The following is a 19,404-nucleotide window of genomic DNA, read 5'->3' on the forward strand; positions in this document are numbered from 1 at the left end:
GTTCTGACCAATGGAATGTGGACAGAAATGATGTCCAAATTTTCCAGATCAGGCCCAGAGACCCTCCCACTCACCATCCTCCATTCTCCCCCTGCCCCATCCTCCTCAATGGAGAAGATCCTGAAGCCAAGAAGGGAAAAACTCCATGAAAAGAGTAAAGTGCACCATCCCCTACCCAACCTGCCCCCTCCACCGTCACCTACTGACCCTGCCCAGGCATTGAGCTAGAAATAGACTTGTACTGTTTATTCCCACTGAAAAATGAAGGTTTCATTAGAAGTTAGCTTATCATATAAATATAATCTCATTTTTTAAAATAAATATCAATTATATGCACAGGAAAAGACCTAGAAAGAATGATTTTAATAGCAATTACCTCTGGATAATGGATAACTTCTTTTTGCTTATCTGCTTTTTTCTTTTTGAAACATTAATTTTGTTTGGAAACTAAACTTGTGTAGAAACTTCAGAACATACATACGAAAAAAAGAGAAAAATTTTAATCATATGTTTAGAAATCCAAGCTTCCCTATTTCTGAAATGAATAAACCTTTTGTTGTAAGAAAAACAAACTGACAAGTTATATTTCAGCCAACTCACAAAGGTATAGAGCTGTATATTTGGAAGACATGAAAACGGTTCTCGTGTATAATATGTAGGCAACAGCTGGGAGATGAAAGGAAGAGAAGCTTTTATTGAGTACTTACTATTTACAAGCATTTGTTACAGGAAGTTCACTTCTCTCTGATGTTAAGGGCAGGGAGCAGGAAAGACAATGTTACTCTTTATACATGGGGCTCAGACGTATAGCAAAAACTTCTTATCTTTGTTTCCTCCAAATAACAAGCTTGCATACAGATAAGCAGCCATTGTCACTCTGGAAGGAAACACATGACCAGGTGTGGGACCAATGTGTCAGATGCAATGGGCCCCACGCTGAGCAACTCTACTTTCTGGAGCATTTTATTACTTTCATAAAATCTATGCATGACATTTTGTTCCCTGGTTATGACTCCCATAGAATTAAATATTTAACAAAGGTGGCTTATGACAATGAAAATACTATTCAGAGATGGACTGTACAATGCAGAGAAAGCACAAGCACGGAAGAGGTGAGGCTGAATAACCACAGATATTCTCATGACCTTCAGTGTCTCTTTCAGTCACTATTAAGCTGTTGTTTTGCATTGTTATTGTCTAACAGAGATGATTCTATGTACTTGACATATGTGACATGTGTTTTTCACTTAATTTTCTAATTCTTCATCAAGACATAAACCACGATAAGGTGTCCAAGCCATAAATTAGTGGCATAAAAGAAGTCCCAACTTATAAACAGGGGTATTGTGGAGGCTCATTTGTAAGACAGTTGTGTGCCATGCAGTAGCCTGCTCATATAAACTGTGTCTAAGTGGTTACCAGATTCCCATCCCCACCCACAAAGCCTAGTATATACTCTATCAAACTTGTTCCTACAGTAAAACACATCTCAAGGTCCAACTCAAAACAAGACACTATAATTTACCTTTTCCCTTATGAATCTGCCTGGTCTAGGTAACTTTGTATATTTGATCCTCTGTTTTTCACAATGGCAGCTGACCTCCATCACAAAATGGTGGTATCTGGGTTGGAAAATAGTGTTCTGTCTCCACAAGGATCCACTCTGACCCCAGGGTGTCACATGTACCAGCTGTTCATGTGGACAAGGAAGTCCTGAGTCCTGCACACCTCGATCCTTCTCCCTGAAATCAATGTATGTATTTACCTTCCACATTCTACACGATGGCTATACCCCTAGCTATTACCTTTAACACTCGCAGGCTTGCAGTCCACATTCCCTGGATTCAAAGAGATGATCACTATTTTTTGTACCACGGAAATATCTAAGTTATATATACGTCAATTAACTTCAGTTGCTTAAAAGCAAACAAACAAACAAAAAACACAAGTAAGTGAACATATATAGAAAGTGTTCACAGTGTGCCTGCTACACAGTAAATATCATTGGTCTTCCCACGTTCACCTTCTCTTACTCCAACTACAAGACAAAATCCTGTTTCATACATTTGTTTTAAATCTCCTACAGAGTCCTACCCTCCCACATTCTAGTCATCTCCAATTCTTGTTACATCCTGTGTCCTGTCCTCTTCACCTCTTTCACCCTAATTCCTACCCTCTAAACCTTTTCCCCTCTTCACTCCATCAGTTCCTTGACCTTACACTGCTGCCATCCCTCCTGACTTTTATCTCTTTCACTCAGTTCTCCACTTTGATCTGCTAATTACACATTCAACAACAACATACTGGTGACTATTATGCTCAAGGCATTGTGCTAGGAGACAGGAGGCATACAAAACTGAACAAGATGCAGCCTCCTCTGCCCCTCTGGGGCTTACAATCAACTGTGGAGATTAGATCTACACATACCTAAAATATAATACAGGAGCGGAATAGAGACATAAGGTGTATGTGGTGACAACAAAGGTACAAGACGGAAAACACGTTCAGCACAAATTCATGACGTAAGACTGATCACGGCAAACAGCCCAACTCAGAACCATCCACTGTAGCTGTTCACCATAGTCAGCCCAACATGTATTATTCTAAACAAGTGGAAGTCTGAAGGATATTAGTACCGGAAAAAACTGCAGAAACATAGGATTCTGCAGACCCTACATTTCTCAACCTTTACTAGATCAGGGCTATTATTATACCAAATGGAAAAGTTAAGAAATGGGAAGAATTAAATGATGACCTTCTGGAATACAATCGTAATTGTAATGCTCAAGGTGACTAACTTTCATAAATTGTGTGGTTTTAAAATATGTCTACAAATTCTTGGTAGTTCTCTCTTCAAGAGGTGGGACTTAATTTTCCTCCCTCACCTGGGACTTAGTGACCTCTTCTAATATACAGAAGGCTGAGGAAGTGACAGTGTGTGACTTTGCAGATTAGGTAATAAAAGGCATTGAAGCTTCCTTCTCTCTCTCTCTCTCTCTCTCTCTCTCTCTCTCTCTCTCTCTCTCTCTCCCTCCCTCCCTCCCTCCCTCCCTCCCTCTCTCTCATATCACTCTCTCTGGGGAAAGCCAGCAGCTGCCATGTTACGAGGACACTCAAGACGCCCTATGAGAGGAAAGATCAACGTGGTGAGAAATTGAAGCCTCCTGCCAACAGCCATGTGAGTGAACCATCTTGGAAGTGGGTCCTCCATCCCATTAAGCCTTCCAGGGATGGCAGCCCTGGCTGGCATCTTGATGGCAACCTCATAAAACTGTGAGGTAATAAATGTTTATTGTTTTAAGCTAAGTTTGGGAATAATTTATTTACAGCAGTGGATAACTAATGCCCATGGAGAATCCAGTGCAATAATTGGAGTCTAATGTCTCTCTTTGCTAAACTGAGATTTTCCCGTGTATTAGAAACAATGTTTTAATACATGGAAAAGACACCAGTTAGTCAAAGACTATGGCCTGTGTTGTCTATCGTGTAAAAAGGCATAGCATCTTTAAGGGAGAATTAACAGAACTTGACGACTTGCTCAACATAAGTGCAACAACTGTGTTCTTTTTAAGAAGTTTGGCACCTGATGCCCCATAAGTACAGTCAATATTTGAAACTGAGACAACTCCAAAAAATTTAGGATACATGACCTTAAGTATGAAATCTTTTCATAATTCCAGAAATGACGATAACATTAGAGAGTAGCTGTGAAACTTACATTTCCCTTTAAAACCCCTCTAATGCATCCCTTCTTTGTTCCACAGCCTCATTCATGGTATCACTCATAGCAAGGTGGTCCACCACCAACTAGTAGAACCTTAAGTGTCCCTTCTTCCAGGAGCTACTGAGCACCTATCACGTGCCCACTCTATGTAGTCACTAGTCATGTGTGGCAGCTTGGCTTCGTCCTAAGTCACCTGCCACCTCCTTAGTCCAGATGTCTCTTCTCTATTGCTCCAGTGAGACCTCCCCATGGACCGATGGATCAAACTGAAACTCATCCTCCTGGCACCGAAGGCTCATCACAACCTGCTTTACTCCCGAACTACCTGTGCTCTTCACGGTGACACAATTCCCTTCTCCCCTGACCTTTCCCACACAGCACCTCTTCACCCCCAGTGGTGTGCTCAGGTCCGCGAGTTAGTTATTCAACCAAAAGCGCTTACTCTGTGCTGAAAGCAGTACAAGGAATAAGGAATCAATAAGCCAGAACTCACGCCCACAGGAATTTACTTTCTGTGCATCAGGAGAACATACACACACACACGCACAATTACAAGATGACATAGTTAAGTGAATAACAGCAACGGATGGTATTGTGCGGCAACTCGGAGGAGGAAGAAATTAATGTACCTGCGAGGGGTGGGGACAGGGAAATAGGCCAGAAAGTTGGGGAAAGCCCCAGATGAGTAGACATTTGAGCCAGGCCTTGAAGAATGAGGAAAAGGGAGGAACAACCTTTCAGACAAAAGAAGCATGAGCGTGCCTCGAAATGGGCAGACAGTATGCAGGGAGGTGGGAAACAGGAAGAGGTGCCTGGATCTGGCTTCATCCTCTGTGCTGTGCAGGGCAAACACGTTTAGGCAGGTGAGTGACATGCTCACTAATGACAGGAGCAGAGAGCAGACTAAAGGGGAGGCAAGTCCAGAGAGAGGAGGGTAGGGGCACTAATGCCGGCTGCCACTCGGTCTGGCAGATGGAGGACACGGGACGGGTTCCACAGCTATTCCTGAGGCGGACAGCATGGCTTGGTGACAGACTGGCTCTGCCCTGCAAGGCAAGAGGAGAAGACATCAACTCAAGTGTCCAGTTTCAGTGTTAGTGGGGGCTGATGCTATTAAATGATAGAAAATAAAGGAAAAAGAGTGGGTTTGTGGCTAAGGGAAATAAAAGAACTTGGGCTTCTTGAGCTGAGGTTATCTTCCCAGTGTGCAGGCAGAGAGGTCAAAGAGGCAGTTAGAAGCCAGAAACCAGAGCTCAGTCCAGGACAGAGATCAGAAATGGACACCCAGTGTGGGAGGCTTGGCGCCTTCCTCTGGCCCGTCCTGCAGACTGACCATTTATTCTGGCACTTAAATAATAAATCACTGTAGTCTTTTTTTCATTGTAAGTCAGTCTCATTTTGTCAACTGAACTCTATGGCTGCACTGTCTAATATGGTAGCCACTAACTACCTGAGGCTATTTAATTAAAATCAATTAAAATTAAAAGTCAGTTCCTTGGTAACATTAGTCACAAGTTCAGTGTTCAATAGCCACATATGCCTAGTGGCTACTGTATCGGTCAGTGTAGACAGAGAATATTTCCATATTCACACACAGTTCCATTGGACAGTACTGCTCAAAAGGCATGCAAAAATGCAACAGGATTTGAATAATCTCTTGTAAAAGGAAGATAGGAAAGAAGGGATGGAGGCTGAAACTCCTACTTTTAACACAATTAAACGTAGAAGAGTTAAACTATGGAATTCAGCTATCTGGCACTGAGACGGGTTTTACTATAATCACATGTTCTAGGGTCAAGATTTCCTCTGAAATATTAAAGACTTTCATGCAAATTAAGTATCCATAAATTAATAGCTGTAAAGTCTATCAAAGCAAATACTGTATAGTACAGTCTTCCTGCATTGTGACATTTTAAAACCCGTTATACAAATAAAGGCACAGCGGCGATGGTGACTTTCATAGAGTGTGACAAAGATTTGGGAGTTTTTGCTAAGTCCAGTATAGGTCAAGAGCATAACGAGGTGGCTAAATCTTGCACAGTCGTCACAGACAAAGTATTCAGGAGGTAAGAGAGGTAAAATCTCAACAGGGGTTCTTTCTTGGTCCCTTTGAGAGAATTACTGATATTATTGGGAAATATTTAGAGGGAAAGGGCTGGTAAGAAAAGGGAACTAAACTCAGAAAACTGAGAACGGCTGACGAATAGGAGTGGCCAACCATCTAGAAAATTACACCTTTAGAAGGAGCCCTGTGAAGACAGACCAGGCCCAAGCGCGAAGTGAAGACAACGGGAGGAAGGCCTTCTGACCATGATATCGGGCAGACCAGCTGCAACCGCATCCACTTGCTCCAGAAAGGCAAGGTTGCTGAACATTAAATAAATTCCAACAGAATCACATCAGAGCACCCATAAGATTTCTGTCACTTCTAATACAACAGGTCCTCAAATAATGCTGTTTTGTTTCCTTGTAACATTGATGAGACGCCCTAGGAACTTAACGCTTGTTTGTATCAGTTAGCCTATGGTAAAATTGGTTTTGTTATGCATCATTTGGTGGCAGTTCCAAGAAGTTATAGATGACTTGTGAGGGCTTCTGTGCCCATTCCGCACAGCTGGCACTGAATCAGGCAGGGTTCTCTCATACCCTCCCCTCTACCCTTACAACTAAATAGGTATTGTTTTGACCCATGCCTTAAAAGTGCTAGTATTACATTTCTTTCTTTCAGTGACAACATTACATGTCTTTGTTGCTGACTGTTGAATAGAAAAGAGCCATGGCAATCCAAGTGGTCATCCCAAGTTCTTTGCAGATATTTCTATTTCACATCATTTCACCTGGAAAATACACCCCTGAAGAAGAGATGGGGGAGCACATGGGCTTCGGGGTTGGTGGTAGGTTGAGGGGTTAGCAGTGGGTAGTAACTAGGGTCAGTGACATGCTAAGGGACAGGCGCGTCGCGAGGGGCCTCCCATCTAACACACAAGAATGCAGATTTCTCCACCTGCAGGTCGATTTTCAGAGTGGCTCTCAATTAGAAATGTTATATCTTCAAATGCCAAGAATCCACAGTTAATTCAGTGATTATGGGGAGGGGAGAGAAAGGTGCCAATGAATGGTGTCCATGAAATGAATGAGCTGGCAAGAGTTCCAGCTTAAAGGACATAGCCACTCTCTTCCACTAATTAAAAATTCTCTTTTTACCAGAAGAGTTGGTAAAACTCCATGTAAAAGGTCTTCAAAGAATCCATTTATCAATGGTCCTTTTGTTCCAAACCTCTACTCATAAGACAGGAAACATTTTTAAATTCCCACCAGAGCCCTAAGACAAGAATTATCTTGTGTTTATAGTTCTAAAAATGATCATAGTAAACAATGGCACTTTGTTGAAAGCCAAAAGTCCTAGTTCCAGATCTAAATTCTATATTTTTCATGGCACTCAGAACTCTGACCTCTCGCAATGAAGTCAAGTCTGGGTTTCTGGGTGGAATGCATAGCTTGACTAGAAGGAACTGGAAGAGGTCTGGGTTTCAGGAGGCAGAGACTGCCAAGGGCACCAAGGAAGACATTCGCGGGGTGTGTCCCAGATCAGGGTCAAGGAGGATCAGAAGTGTGGCTCATGTCAGTGTGCCACGGGCTCCAGCGTCTTGGAAAAGATACACATGAAAAAAGCTAGTAAATCATTCCGGTGTCAAGTTTTAGATTTTACAATGAGAAAATGGCATGTTGCAGGGCTCTGAAGGACCACGGACTGGTACCTTTACTCTGTAAGCCAGTTGGACACCTGCAAGTTACAATCAGTTGGAAGGTTGCGTGGTGAGCACGTGCGCACAACAAGAGCTTAGTCTGATTACTCCATCACATGCTGTGCTGATCTCCACGGCAGAAAGACTCCTACCTACCACTGCTTCCCAAGTTCAAAGAATGGTACCAAACAGAAACCTTCCTTTGCTTCCACTTCCTGTGCTCCAGACTGCCCGTCTCTCTTCTATTTCCATGCTCTGTCCTGAGTGTGCAACACAACTGACAGGTGTTCCCTGTGGAATCCCACAGATTCCAAACCTGCCTCCAATTCCAAACCTGCCTCCTGGACATCACACCCAAGCTACCTGCACTGACACTGTGGATGTTCCCAAACTCTTCAGCCTCACAGTTACAGATCATTTCTTGGTTTGCTCCCACAAATACCTTATTCATGACTGGCTTAATCCTCAGAAGGTAAGTATTTCTAATTCCTGGATAGGTATGAAGACCTTGTAAAATAATCCACTGCTGGGCTACAGTTAGAAAGAAGCCTCCTGCACTAATGCTTAATGATGACCTTAGAGTATGTAAGCCTATACTGGAAGATGACGAGGAGAACCAAGGCCCCATAACACGGAACTGCGATGGCACCAAGGACATCCAGACTCTATACCTCGTTCTACCAAATAACATCCCGCAATGGCTAAGAAAACCTGCCGGGCACCTGAGAGGAATTACCAACATCACAGAAGCCCCAACTCCGACAGAAAAGAAGTTATGAAAAAATAATATAAATTATACTGACTGCTCTTACCGCAGTGTTTTCCCTCTATCAGTACCACCCATTCGCTATATTTTTGCTCAGATCACCTAGTTGTCCTTTAGGGGTCAGCTTAAACACCATGTTTTCTGAAAATGTCTTTCCCGGGCCCCCAGACTAGTGAAGTCCTCCTACAATAAGCTCCCACACTACCCTATACTTCGCTCACCTTTTGTTGCCACTGCTTTTTAAATTAGCTCTCACACCCAAAGACGAAACTAGACAGCAAATTATGGGGAGGGCGACAAGAAGGCCAGAGAGCCACAAAACGATCTCTTAGCTTGCTCAGCACCGTTTTCCTAGATTCTAGCAAAGAGCAGGATACCCACATGTTTTTGTTTTTGTTTTTTTTGGGGGGGGGGGTGGTTAACTGAGTGAATGACATCAATCCAAGGCAAAGTTTTGGAGTGAATTACTAAACATTTTGTGAGCATTTAGAAAAGGAGCCACAATCGACAGCTGAGGTTCGCTAAAGTGAGTCACTTGCTTCCTTTTCTGGTAAGGTTAATCGCTGCATGGCGTGCCGCTTATTAGTGTGTATAGACTCCGGCCAAACCACACTCTAGTCTTCCAGACAAGAGGACGATGTGAAGACGAACTGATACTAAAGCTAAGCCAGACGCGGTGGGCTGTACCCAGTTGCCAACTCCTACCCAAAGCATAATGATTAGAAAGCTCCAGGAAGGTCTCAGGGGGTTACCGCATGGGGCTCTGTTGTTAGCTCCATCCGGGGCAACATTCTGTGCCAGGAAAATCTGGATGGGGATATCGATGGCGGGCTAATCCAATTGGTAGTGGATACGCACAACTGGATAAAATGTCAGATGACTGGATCAGAATCCAAAAAGAGTTCACCAGGATGGGCGATGGGCCAGATCTCCCAGGATGGCATTTGACAGTGGCGTGCGCACTTAGCTGCCGGAGTTCGTGCGCAAGAGAAGGACAGAAGAGCATCAAACGTGGGGAAACACCTGTGGGGTTGCATTTTATCTCAAGCTCAGCATTGTGACCAAGTAAACCATTTGCGTTATTCAAAGTCCAGAGCAGGGAGTATCATCAGACTGTGCCCTGGGCCAGCCTTATGAACAAACCCAAGTGGCATGACTTACTTAGGAGGGCGGCGGTTGTTGTTTCACTTTGTTTTTTTTAAGCCAATAGAACATAATCCAAACAACAAAAGACTAAACAACCATTAAGAAAAAAATGAGAATGTCCTCTGTGTACAGGCTTGAAAATTCAAGATATACTGTCACATGAAAAGGCCGGGTAAGAACATGTAGAGCGTGCTATCCTTTATAGAAAAAGGAGGAAGGAGATGTATGTGCTTGTATACACACACCAATAATTTGTCTGCATGTGCGTAAAGGAAACTCTATAAGAACACAAAACTGGCTGGCTGTGAGGACAGGAACCAGGTAGCTAGGGACAGAGGTCTTTGAGACAGACAGGCAGACACACACACACACAGACTTCTCACTGCACGGCCTTCTGTCCGTTTTTAATTTAAAAACCATTTAAGTGTATTAACAACTCAAAACATTTGTTTTTAAGTAGCCAGGATAGTTAATAAACAAACAAACAGATATCACATGAAGACTTAGGAAAGTTTAACCAGGACATTTTATTTTAAAAAAACGCACAACAATACAGATTCTTTCTGCGGGAAGAGAGGTGGGGGTGTGTGTGTGGCAGAATCAGTCACTGTATGTTATGTGGCTGCAAAAGGCAAACCACAAGCAAGGAGTGAACGCTGCAGGAAGGCAGATGCGTCTTACTGAGGGGAAGGAGATTCCAGCCATTAAACCTCCTGCTCAAACAGAGCAGGTGGCCTCCTGAGTCAGAGAGTTGGCTGGTGAGAACCGGGGAGAGCAAAGGCCGGCCACCTGCCAGAGATGTCACCGAGGGAGGAAATAAACCAGATGGTCCCTGCCGTAGCTTCCCAACTCTGAGATGTGATTTTAGAAGACTGTACCTGAGGAGCCAAGAACCCAATCTGAGGCGATTTATGCAAGATCACACTTTCATATGTATATTATGTAACTTCTCTAAGACAAAACCGAGGAATAATAATTACAATCCCCATCTATCTCCCAGTGAAACACGAAAGATGATGCATACATCAGAATGCTTCCTTAATTGCAACCAGTTTCAAAACATCATGAATGAAATAACCAATAGAAATAAGAGCATTCATAAACATTTGGGGGGGGGGGGAGACAGGGGTAAAAGGGTGGAGGGAAGAGTCTCATTTGCTGGTATTCTACATCTTATTCCAAAATGGATTTATGGTGGCTAACTGACTCGAACAAGATATGTAAAATTCTTCTTATGAGGAATAGCAACACTTCTACAATGGGCTGGTGGTTAGCATTGTCCTAAGAGACAACCGGAAGGGAAGGACGAGAAGACAGTGCAAGTGGTTATTGTATCAAGAAGTGACTGAAGCTAGCCTGAAGGCTGCAGAAAAGCTAAACGGAAACAACACAGAAAAGCAAAATCAGCAACGGGAACAAGTGAGTTGAGACAAACCTCTCCTACGGAAAAGCTGCAAGCAGAACTGAGAGGTCCCATTAGAAAGCTTAAGAAGCCACGGCGCCCAGAGCCACAAACCTAGGAGAGCTGCGGGCAACCACAGGACAGCACATCACGGGGTGACAAGGATAATGGGATTTGGGCCACGGTGGATGGCCAGAGGCCCACAAAGCCACCCCTTCCTTCGAAGCCCTTCCTAATTCCTCCCGCACCTCCTGTCATCTCTGTGGCTGAAAAGCCAGTGGCAAAGCCTGAGTGAGATTCATCTCTATTACCTCCCAGGTACTGGAATCACATTCATGGTCACTGGCTTCACACTTCAAAGGAGACAAGCATGCCAGAGGTATCGATCTCACATTGGGCAGAATCACTACCTCTCGAGCTTCACTTCCTTAAAACGTGCATTAACAGATTCCCCATTTCAGCTGAGCCTCATAATCCAGCAATGCTGTTTTATGACGAAGACGTAACTCATTAATGAGACGGTGACGGAAAAATTCTATTTCCTAGCTTACTGGAATGTTGCCGTGTTTTGAATCATGAACTTTTTCTTTTTTAAAAAAAGGCAAACTAGGAATCTGTTAAATTCTTTTTTTTTTTTTTTTTCAGTTTCCTCATAGAAATACTGAAATTACAGAATGTCGTCTCTGGAACTGTGGCTTTTTTTTTTTTTAAATGTAAAACTATCAAAGTGAAGTTTTCTCACTTTTTTTTCAAACTACAAAATAATTACCATGTGGGTGTGTACTGTTTCAAAAGATATTTATAACCAAGTAATACCAGAAGTAAAATTACAAATGTTGTGTTACTTCCAACAGAACATTTCGGGGGGGTGGGGGGGTGGGGGGGTGCGGACCAAGAATGTTGAGGGGAAGATGGTGCAGGATTCCCGTGAGTGTCAGTGTGCTAGTTCTCTGAAAGACCATCTGAAACACATTTTAAAATATTTATTCCTTTTGCAGCAATATTTTGTGAAGTTTGATTATTTCTGAACTGTCATGATATGGACTTCACACAATGTAGGCGGGGAGAAATTCCAATATGAAGTGAACCCTTCGAAACTGCTTTTGTTTTTCTACCTACGTAGGCACACACAACGTTTCCCATTGTCAGAACCGCATCTGAAATACAGGAGGCCTTGTAAAAATGTGATGAATAACTGGATACGTCAATAATATTTGGGCTTAACGGATCCTGCCCTGGTAGCAGCTTCTGAGAGTCTGGGAAACCGAAGCTTCCCAGTTCCAGATGGGGTTGGGACGCGCAGGTGTTAACAGGAACTGTAAATGTCACTTCATTCTGCCCCTCGTGGTTACAGCACACAACTCCTCACTGTCCCCTCTGTCTGAAACAAGAGTTCTACCCCAAGAGCAGCCGAAGGTCCTATGCGGTCCAGTAAACATACAGGAACGGACCGAAGTTCAGCTCCCACGGAATCGTGCAAAGTCAGGACAGCCTGTGCATAGTTTTCACTTTAGAAAACTTCTTGGACTTACAGCCTTTTTTAAGGCCCATATCACATGTTTATTTTTTACTTTATTTGTAAGGGTTATCTATCAAATACTTTATTCATTTTTCTCTTATTGATCAACCTCTGCTGAATGCCACTTCTTTCTATAATTTGAAATTCATGTTTTATCTGAATGCCAAGCACTTTGTACTTGGTTTTGACTGTCGATGTTTAGTGATATCTAGCAACATGCTTTTCCTTTGACTCTTCCAACATGCATGCTAGGAGACACAAACGTCAACCTCTTCCCACGTCTAACTTAAAATTCTTCGGCTACAGGCCTCCTTCTGTATCTTTTATAAAGCCTCTGTGTTTTTTTTCAGGTCCATCTATAAAGAGCCTATTAGGTTTATGAGGGTATTTTTTAAAAATTAGTATCCAATGAGAGATTGCAGAACCTACAAATTCATTCATCGGATGATAAAACTCATGATATAACCATCCCACCCAAAGGGGAGTTGGAGCCAGACAACCTTGCCCTGCTCGTTTGGTGTCCTCTGGCCCCTAAAACTCCGGGGACACAGGAAGGGCCTCAGCAGCCCTTCAATGGCTGGTAACAGTCATGGAACGTTGACATCCGTCTTGCCAATTCGCTGCACATTTCCCGCACATGATAGGTGCTAGCTCTCTGCAAGATTCTATGCAGGAAGATGTGCTAAGAAGCCACCAGACCAGCAGGGAGCATCTTCTTGGAAGTACCAATTTTTCTGGAAGTCTTAATGGGCAGGACGGACAGTGGTTCTCAACGTGTGGACCCCAGACTAACAGGACTGCCACCATCTGGCAACTTGGTGGAAATGCTAATTCTCAGGCCCCACCCCAACCTCTAGAATCAGATTCTCTAGGGCTGGGATCCAGCGAGCTATGTTTACAAGGTCCCAGGTGATTCTAACGCACAATAAAGTTTGAGAAACAACGTTATTAAATATTAAAGCAAACAAGGGAGTATCCCAGAATAAAATGGGAGATTGGCACCATTTTTTAAGACTTCTCATTTGCAACTGGGCTGCCCTGGACTCAGGTGCAGGGATAAGCTCAGTCCCCTCTTCCCAGCAAAAACTTGGATGGACATGTGTGAGAAGGGTCAGCAACACTTCTGCATGCAGGGGACCCCAGATCTGCATCCCCAACACTCACCCCCTTCGTCCAAGCATCCCAGCCCTGAATACTTCCCGCTCTCTGGGAAGCATTCTGGGAAAAACGAAACAGATTCTCAGTGGTCATCTCAATTCCTCTGTCCCCAAAAGCCTCACAGCTTCCTAAAAACTCTTACGAAGAATCACTCCGTGGGGAAAAAACATATACCAAAACATGATCAAAGGTTCCTCTAGGGTGGTGGGAATTGGGAGTATTTTCACGTTCAGTCATAATTTTCTATCATGTCTGGGTGGTTCTTTATTCTTCTTTTTCCAAAGAGCATGAATTATGCTTTCATAAGAAGAAACTCAAGTGTTTGCATGAAAAGATGAAACGTCTTTACGCTGCAACAGATTCTTTTTATGTCTTCCAATATTTACCGAATCTTGCTTCTTCTATCCTGTGGCATAGATTACTATCATACTCGATTTCATCAAATATATGAATATTTTAATAACCACACATGCACACACACACACTCTCTGCCCATCCTGACCTAGGAACACTCAGGCAGTCCTGGTTACACCAGTCTAAGGCTTTCCTTTGAGCATCGTGCCCCACTTCACCCTCTTACACAGGCTTCTCTGTGCTCTCTAATCCCACAGTTTACTTCAAAACACAGTCAATTCAATTGCTATTAAGACTTGACCCAATAACGTGTCCAGGACTACTTAAAACACTAGGAAGCCTGTCCAGACTGCCTCCCTTTCATATACACACGTGTGCGCACACACACACACACACTATACACTACTACTCCTAGCTTTCACAACCACCCTGTAAATTATCATGTTACCGTGAGTTCCATATTTTCACACTGGTTCTGGACCCTCATATTTAGCAACCATTATTTGAGTACCAATTATGCACCAGAAATTTAAATGCTGAATTATCACAACTCATCTCTGACCTCTGCAAACAAACCATGATTCAGGAAACATCAAATTACATGGAGTTAGAGTAAGGGAGCCTGTTAAAACTCTGAGGAGAAAGAAACAGGAAAAGAAAGAGGGCGGACATGGCAGACTGGAAGCCCGGAGAACAGTCCTCAGTTTCTTCCCTTGCAAGTTTCTCCAGAGCAGAAGGAACAGTTTCTTTCCCTCAACCTCTGCTCCCACCCCGCTCCCTGCCCATTCCAGAGAGCTGCATGTTCAGGCATAATTTTAAGAATAATTTTAAGAGAGCGTGTGAGGAATGCACGTTTGGCAAAGGAAGGACTCTAAAAAGTCAAGGTTGTTAGTCACCAGAAAATGATACTCAGGAACATTATGAAATCCCCTGTAGAGGTTTTGAAAAAGTAGATTAGATTCCAATCTCTCTCCCTGGTTGAGGGGCAGTCTGAACTCCCTAACAGAGTCTAAGTTCAAGTTCTTTTGCAGCCAGAGGCTTCCGGATTTACACTGACTTACCTGCGTCAAGGGAAGGGAGGGAGGCAAGATCACAGCGGACGGACGAGGTCACTCGGACCCCGACCCCCACTGAAACAAGGTCCCCAGTATAGGAAACAGTACCCTGCCTTGATGCCTGCCAGCCCCGGCTACCATGCAACAATGAGCAGCCAGCTCTCAAAGGGACCTGCTACCAGAAGGAACACCTTGTACCCCTCTCAGAAAAAGAATGGTCTGTGCCATCCGCCTCTACTCCTCCATAAGTAAATATTCAAAGCAATCTGGCTATCTAAGGTCTAAAATGCATTTTGTCTGCCCAAATAATTGCTGCCTGTAATGTTTTATCCCTCGAAGTACTAGAAACAAAGGTTTCAAACTAGTTGTTAAAATTTATCAAAAACACACAGGCGCATAGCACAGGGTGAATAGCAGGTAAACAGATGTACTGATTGCAGAACTAAAAGGTACCACTCCTTCAGGCACAGTGCTGTTATTCAGCTAGTTACATTTAAATCTTCATCAAATTCTTTTAACAGGCCAATAACGAAACAATACAAAACCTTAAAGAAAACCCACCTTTCTTCCAAAAACTAATCTAACAATTCTACTCAATATTTAATACTAGAAAGGACCTTACTCGAGTAACTGCCCAGAAATAAACTACTATCCCCAGTACAGCTTCATTTCTCACTATATAATTTAAGAGAAACATCTCCTTTAGGAAAACAAATTCACAGCTTGCATAGTGTTCACATATTTTTACCATTCATTTTCTTATGTTTACTTCCCCAAAGTAACATCCATTTAAGAAAACCAATCATGCCCATTTAGACTTGCTCCTAAATAAAAGTTCACAACCCTGAGGTTTGAACCAAATCCTTCTACAAGGAAGTAAGTTAGCTCAACTATGTTGGAGAAGAATTACTAGCTGAAGAATCCTGAGGTAATGTAAAACGACTACGGATGAATTAGCAGAGTTTTTAAATGCCCCAGGAAGGTAAAACCCCCATCCCCCTCCCAGAAAAGTCTTACCGAGTGACATTAATTCCTTAACTGTGAGACGCCTCATTTAGGAGTATACACCAATCGGGAAAGGTGAGATAAAGCTGGAAAACTCAAGGGCGTAAGCAGTTCTGAAGAGTATGCGGAAGTCTTGGCTGCCACCAGCGGTAACTTTCCACAGTCAGGTGCTAAGGGGAAAGGTGAGTAACTTTACCTGGACTCCCAGGAAAGTGCATGCCAGGTGTGCTCCTCTCTGGAAAAGCGGTGCTCTCGTCCCAGCTTGCTACCTGAACCCAGCACCGTTCAGGTTCTCAGAGCCCTCTAATACCTCTTCAGAAAACCTAATGAGTTAGACCCAGAAAACTCCGCCTAAGGTAACATCAGTTGTCAGTGTCCCACCACCTTCAGTAAATGTTTAGAGGTACACCCAGTGTTCAAGTAAACCTTTGATAGTTCACCTTTTCCCTGAGCAAATGCTTCCTCTTCCACCAACTTTCCGTTGATGCAATTTCATAGCTGGTTGTAAGGCATCTCAGAAAGGATTTGCATTGTTTTACTCAATCAAGACAAACATATGAGGCTCCTTAGATGTGCCATGAATAGGAATCACTTAGTCAAAGGACATTTAAATTCTCAACTTCTTAGAGCAAACAAACAACAAAATCTTAAAACACCAAAAATATGGATTCATGTTTCTTCTAAGAAAGCTCCAAAAATCCACTGCACATTGGTCTATTCTCACAAAAAAGCATAAAATTAAGTCAGTATGCCACCTCAAATTCCTATGTTGAAGCCCTAACCCCCTGTACCTCGGAATGTGACTATAGTATATTTGGAGAAAAGGTCTTAAAGGGGTAAGTTAAAATGAGACTGCTAGGGTGGGCCCTAATCCAATTTGATTGTTGTCTTCATAATCAACACCTGAGATTAAGGGTCTTCTTATATAGAATTAGTAAAAATAATGAAAAGTGAGGTTTATAATTTTCAAGCTCCTTTTATGCTGCACAGGAGATGAGAAAGTAAATTCTCATTTCAAGAGTCTTCATTATCTGGGCCTCAACGTTCCTTAAATATATGGCATTAAAATGGTATAAAAAGTCTTTTCTTGAACACAGACTTGGTTAAGCCAGGAATAAGAAATGAAATATATTAAATGCAGTTGTTTCTACAAAACAGAGTAGAGGCAAGACTCTCAAAACTCCTTTTAAATAGCTTGAGTTTTAAACGCTGCCATTCATAAATCAGCTGAGGTTTACAACATGTCCGAGCCTATTTGCAAGGCTGTAACATTTCAGACAGAGAAATCCATCAGTATCAGCTCCCTAAAGCACCCCAATAGGAAGACACACGACATTTCCTTCTGAAAACGGAACAAAATTATAGACATTAAATTAGAATCCGAATTTAAAAGTGGGTAGTTCAAATTCAATTAGAAATTTTGTAGAGGGAAACGAAGACAAAACAGCCGCCTGCTAGTATGACACTTATCTGAAATTTGCCATGACCATAAATCATATGTTCTTTCACAAAATAGGGCAGTACTGTTTTCACAGCCCCCCTGAGTTTTGTCAGGCAGAAGCCTGGAATGCAAGAGCCGAGCCAGGTTTACTAACCACAGGCATGGGTTCTAAGATTATTTCACGTTTTTAATTTGAAATTTAGAAATTGGGGAAGGGTGAGGGAAATTTTTCCAATATTCATATTAGTTACACTCAATCTAAATGATATGAATATATACACACACATACATGTACGCATAACTCTAATCATATGGTGCATATATATTTATACAGTAGTCTAGCTAGAGAGAGAAACAGAACTTCACATGACATATAAATTACAATTATTTCTACAAGCATTCAGAGAACCAGAGCAAACCGTCGCCAAGCGAAGTGATTTAGTACATAAAGGTTTAAAAAAAAAAAAAAAAAAGACTCTGTGGCTCAACTCTTTCAAATAGGCCATATTTTGCCTCACCTCCATCCCACCCCTGATGCATTAGAGAAATTTTATTTGTATTGTGTAATTCAAGATTACTTATTTCATCCCATTCCAGCAAACCATAACTTGCCTCTCTGTGACAATACTATACGAGAGTTCATAATTTCTCTAATCTGAATAATTTATGCTGTTTTCTCCCTTAGCCTCATGGTGGAGATAATAAAAGGTGCTTTTAAAACACACCAATCCATCCCAGGCCCCTTTAAGGTAAGGACCCTGATCACCAGCGTCAAGAAGAGAAATCCCTAATCTGCTGATGGCCCCTCTTCGTGCGAATGGACACTAACCAAACCACCAGCCATTCCTTGGATGCCTGTAATGGGACATGGCTCCTGGCCAAGACCATCACCCCAACCAGTCTATCAGGAAAGTCTCACTGTTCTCCTACACAGGAGGAAACTGAGGCCCAGAGGGGAGAAACAAGCCTAAGGAGAGTTTGTGAGGGGGAAGCTGGGCCTCAAACCCAGGTAGGATACAAAACCCATGCTCTTTCCCCATGGTGCTCCTATCAGAATCATCTGTCACCAATTTGACAGCTGGCGGTAGCACGATGAAACCCTCAACACTTCCTCTCAGGCCTCCCATAATCTCAGAAAAATAAGGGACCACTCAAAGCAAAGGCAACTCCACCTGTTTTATCTCCAGTGGAGACATGAGGGGCTGAGGGCTGCACAAAAGGGCTGATTCACTGGCAGAACTCTGCAGCCAAAAGGGGAACGGATGGATTACACAAAGAAGGCATTCCTCCTCGAAGAAAAACACTTAAAATACAGCACTAAAAATGGAAAGGAATCCTTTGCTCAGAAATGGACAAAAGAATCCATTGATTACTAAGAAAGGAACCAATCTGATTGGAATTTTTACAGCACGCAGCACCAATCTGCCTTTTTGTAATATGACGAGCGAACATACTGTATATTTCCTCATGCTGGTGGCCCTTTGTGGGACAAACAGTGGGCTTTTATTAGCTTTGGGAATTCTGATTTTAATCAAGTAAAAAAATTCACCGACCGAAACTTGAACCGTTCCTTGATATTTGCAACCGAATCTCCCTGTTACACATTCACGCTCCATATGGCAACTGTGTGGCCGCTGTTACACTGAACGCTCAGCCCTTCACTAGACGGAAGCCCTCTGAGACCACGTGTAAGCACCGGATAACTCCATCCACCTTCTGGATGCCCCAATCCTCGTCCAGGCCACCAAGATCTCTCACCCCGATGACCTGGACAGTTCCTAATTTGTGTCCCCGCCTCTGCTCTTGACCTCTTCCAGGACCATGAAGACTGAACCAGGGCAATGGAACCAAAACATAAACCTGACATCAACACCCTGTGGACAATTCCAATTCCAGGCGCCCTAACAATCGACAAAGCCCTGACCGCCACCTGTGTAAACGAACGCCCCCACCTCAGCTCTCTCTCCATTCCTTCCACCCCTCACTCTGCATTTCAGCCACACTCTACTCTCGGGGGGTTCTGCCAGTACTTCATAAGTTTCCCCCTCTGGACGTTAACAAGAAAGCAGATGTGTGAGCGCAGCCGCT

General features: G+C 43.0%; 1 protein-coding gene across 3 annotated transcripts in view; it reads right to left on the bottom strand.

Annotated features, from left to right (window-relative positions):
- NEDD4L (NEDD4 like E3 ubiquitin protein ligase) overlaps positions 1–19,404 on the bottom strand; it is a 315,839-nt gene that overhangs the window by 217,158 nt on the left and 79,277 nt on the right. The window contains exon 1 of one of the 3 annotated variants that reach the window (XM_081079105.1): positions 15,888–15,928. The exons of the other annotated variants lie outside the window; for them this stretch is intronic. The gene's annotated coding sequence lies outside the window, so the exon portion shown is untranslated. Of the gene's footprint in view, positions 1–15,887; positions 15,929–19,404 lie in introns of those variants that run through there. 3 annotated transcript variants of the gene reach the window in all.

Source organism: Rhinolophus hipposideros (assembly GCF_964194185.1).
Source record: "Rhinolophus hipposideros genome assembly, chromosome: 17".
NCBI classification, from domain to species: Eukaryota; Metazoa; Chordata; class Mammalia; order Chiroptera; family Rhinolophidae; genus Rhinolophus; species Rhinolophus hipposideros.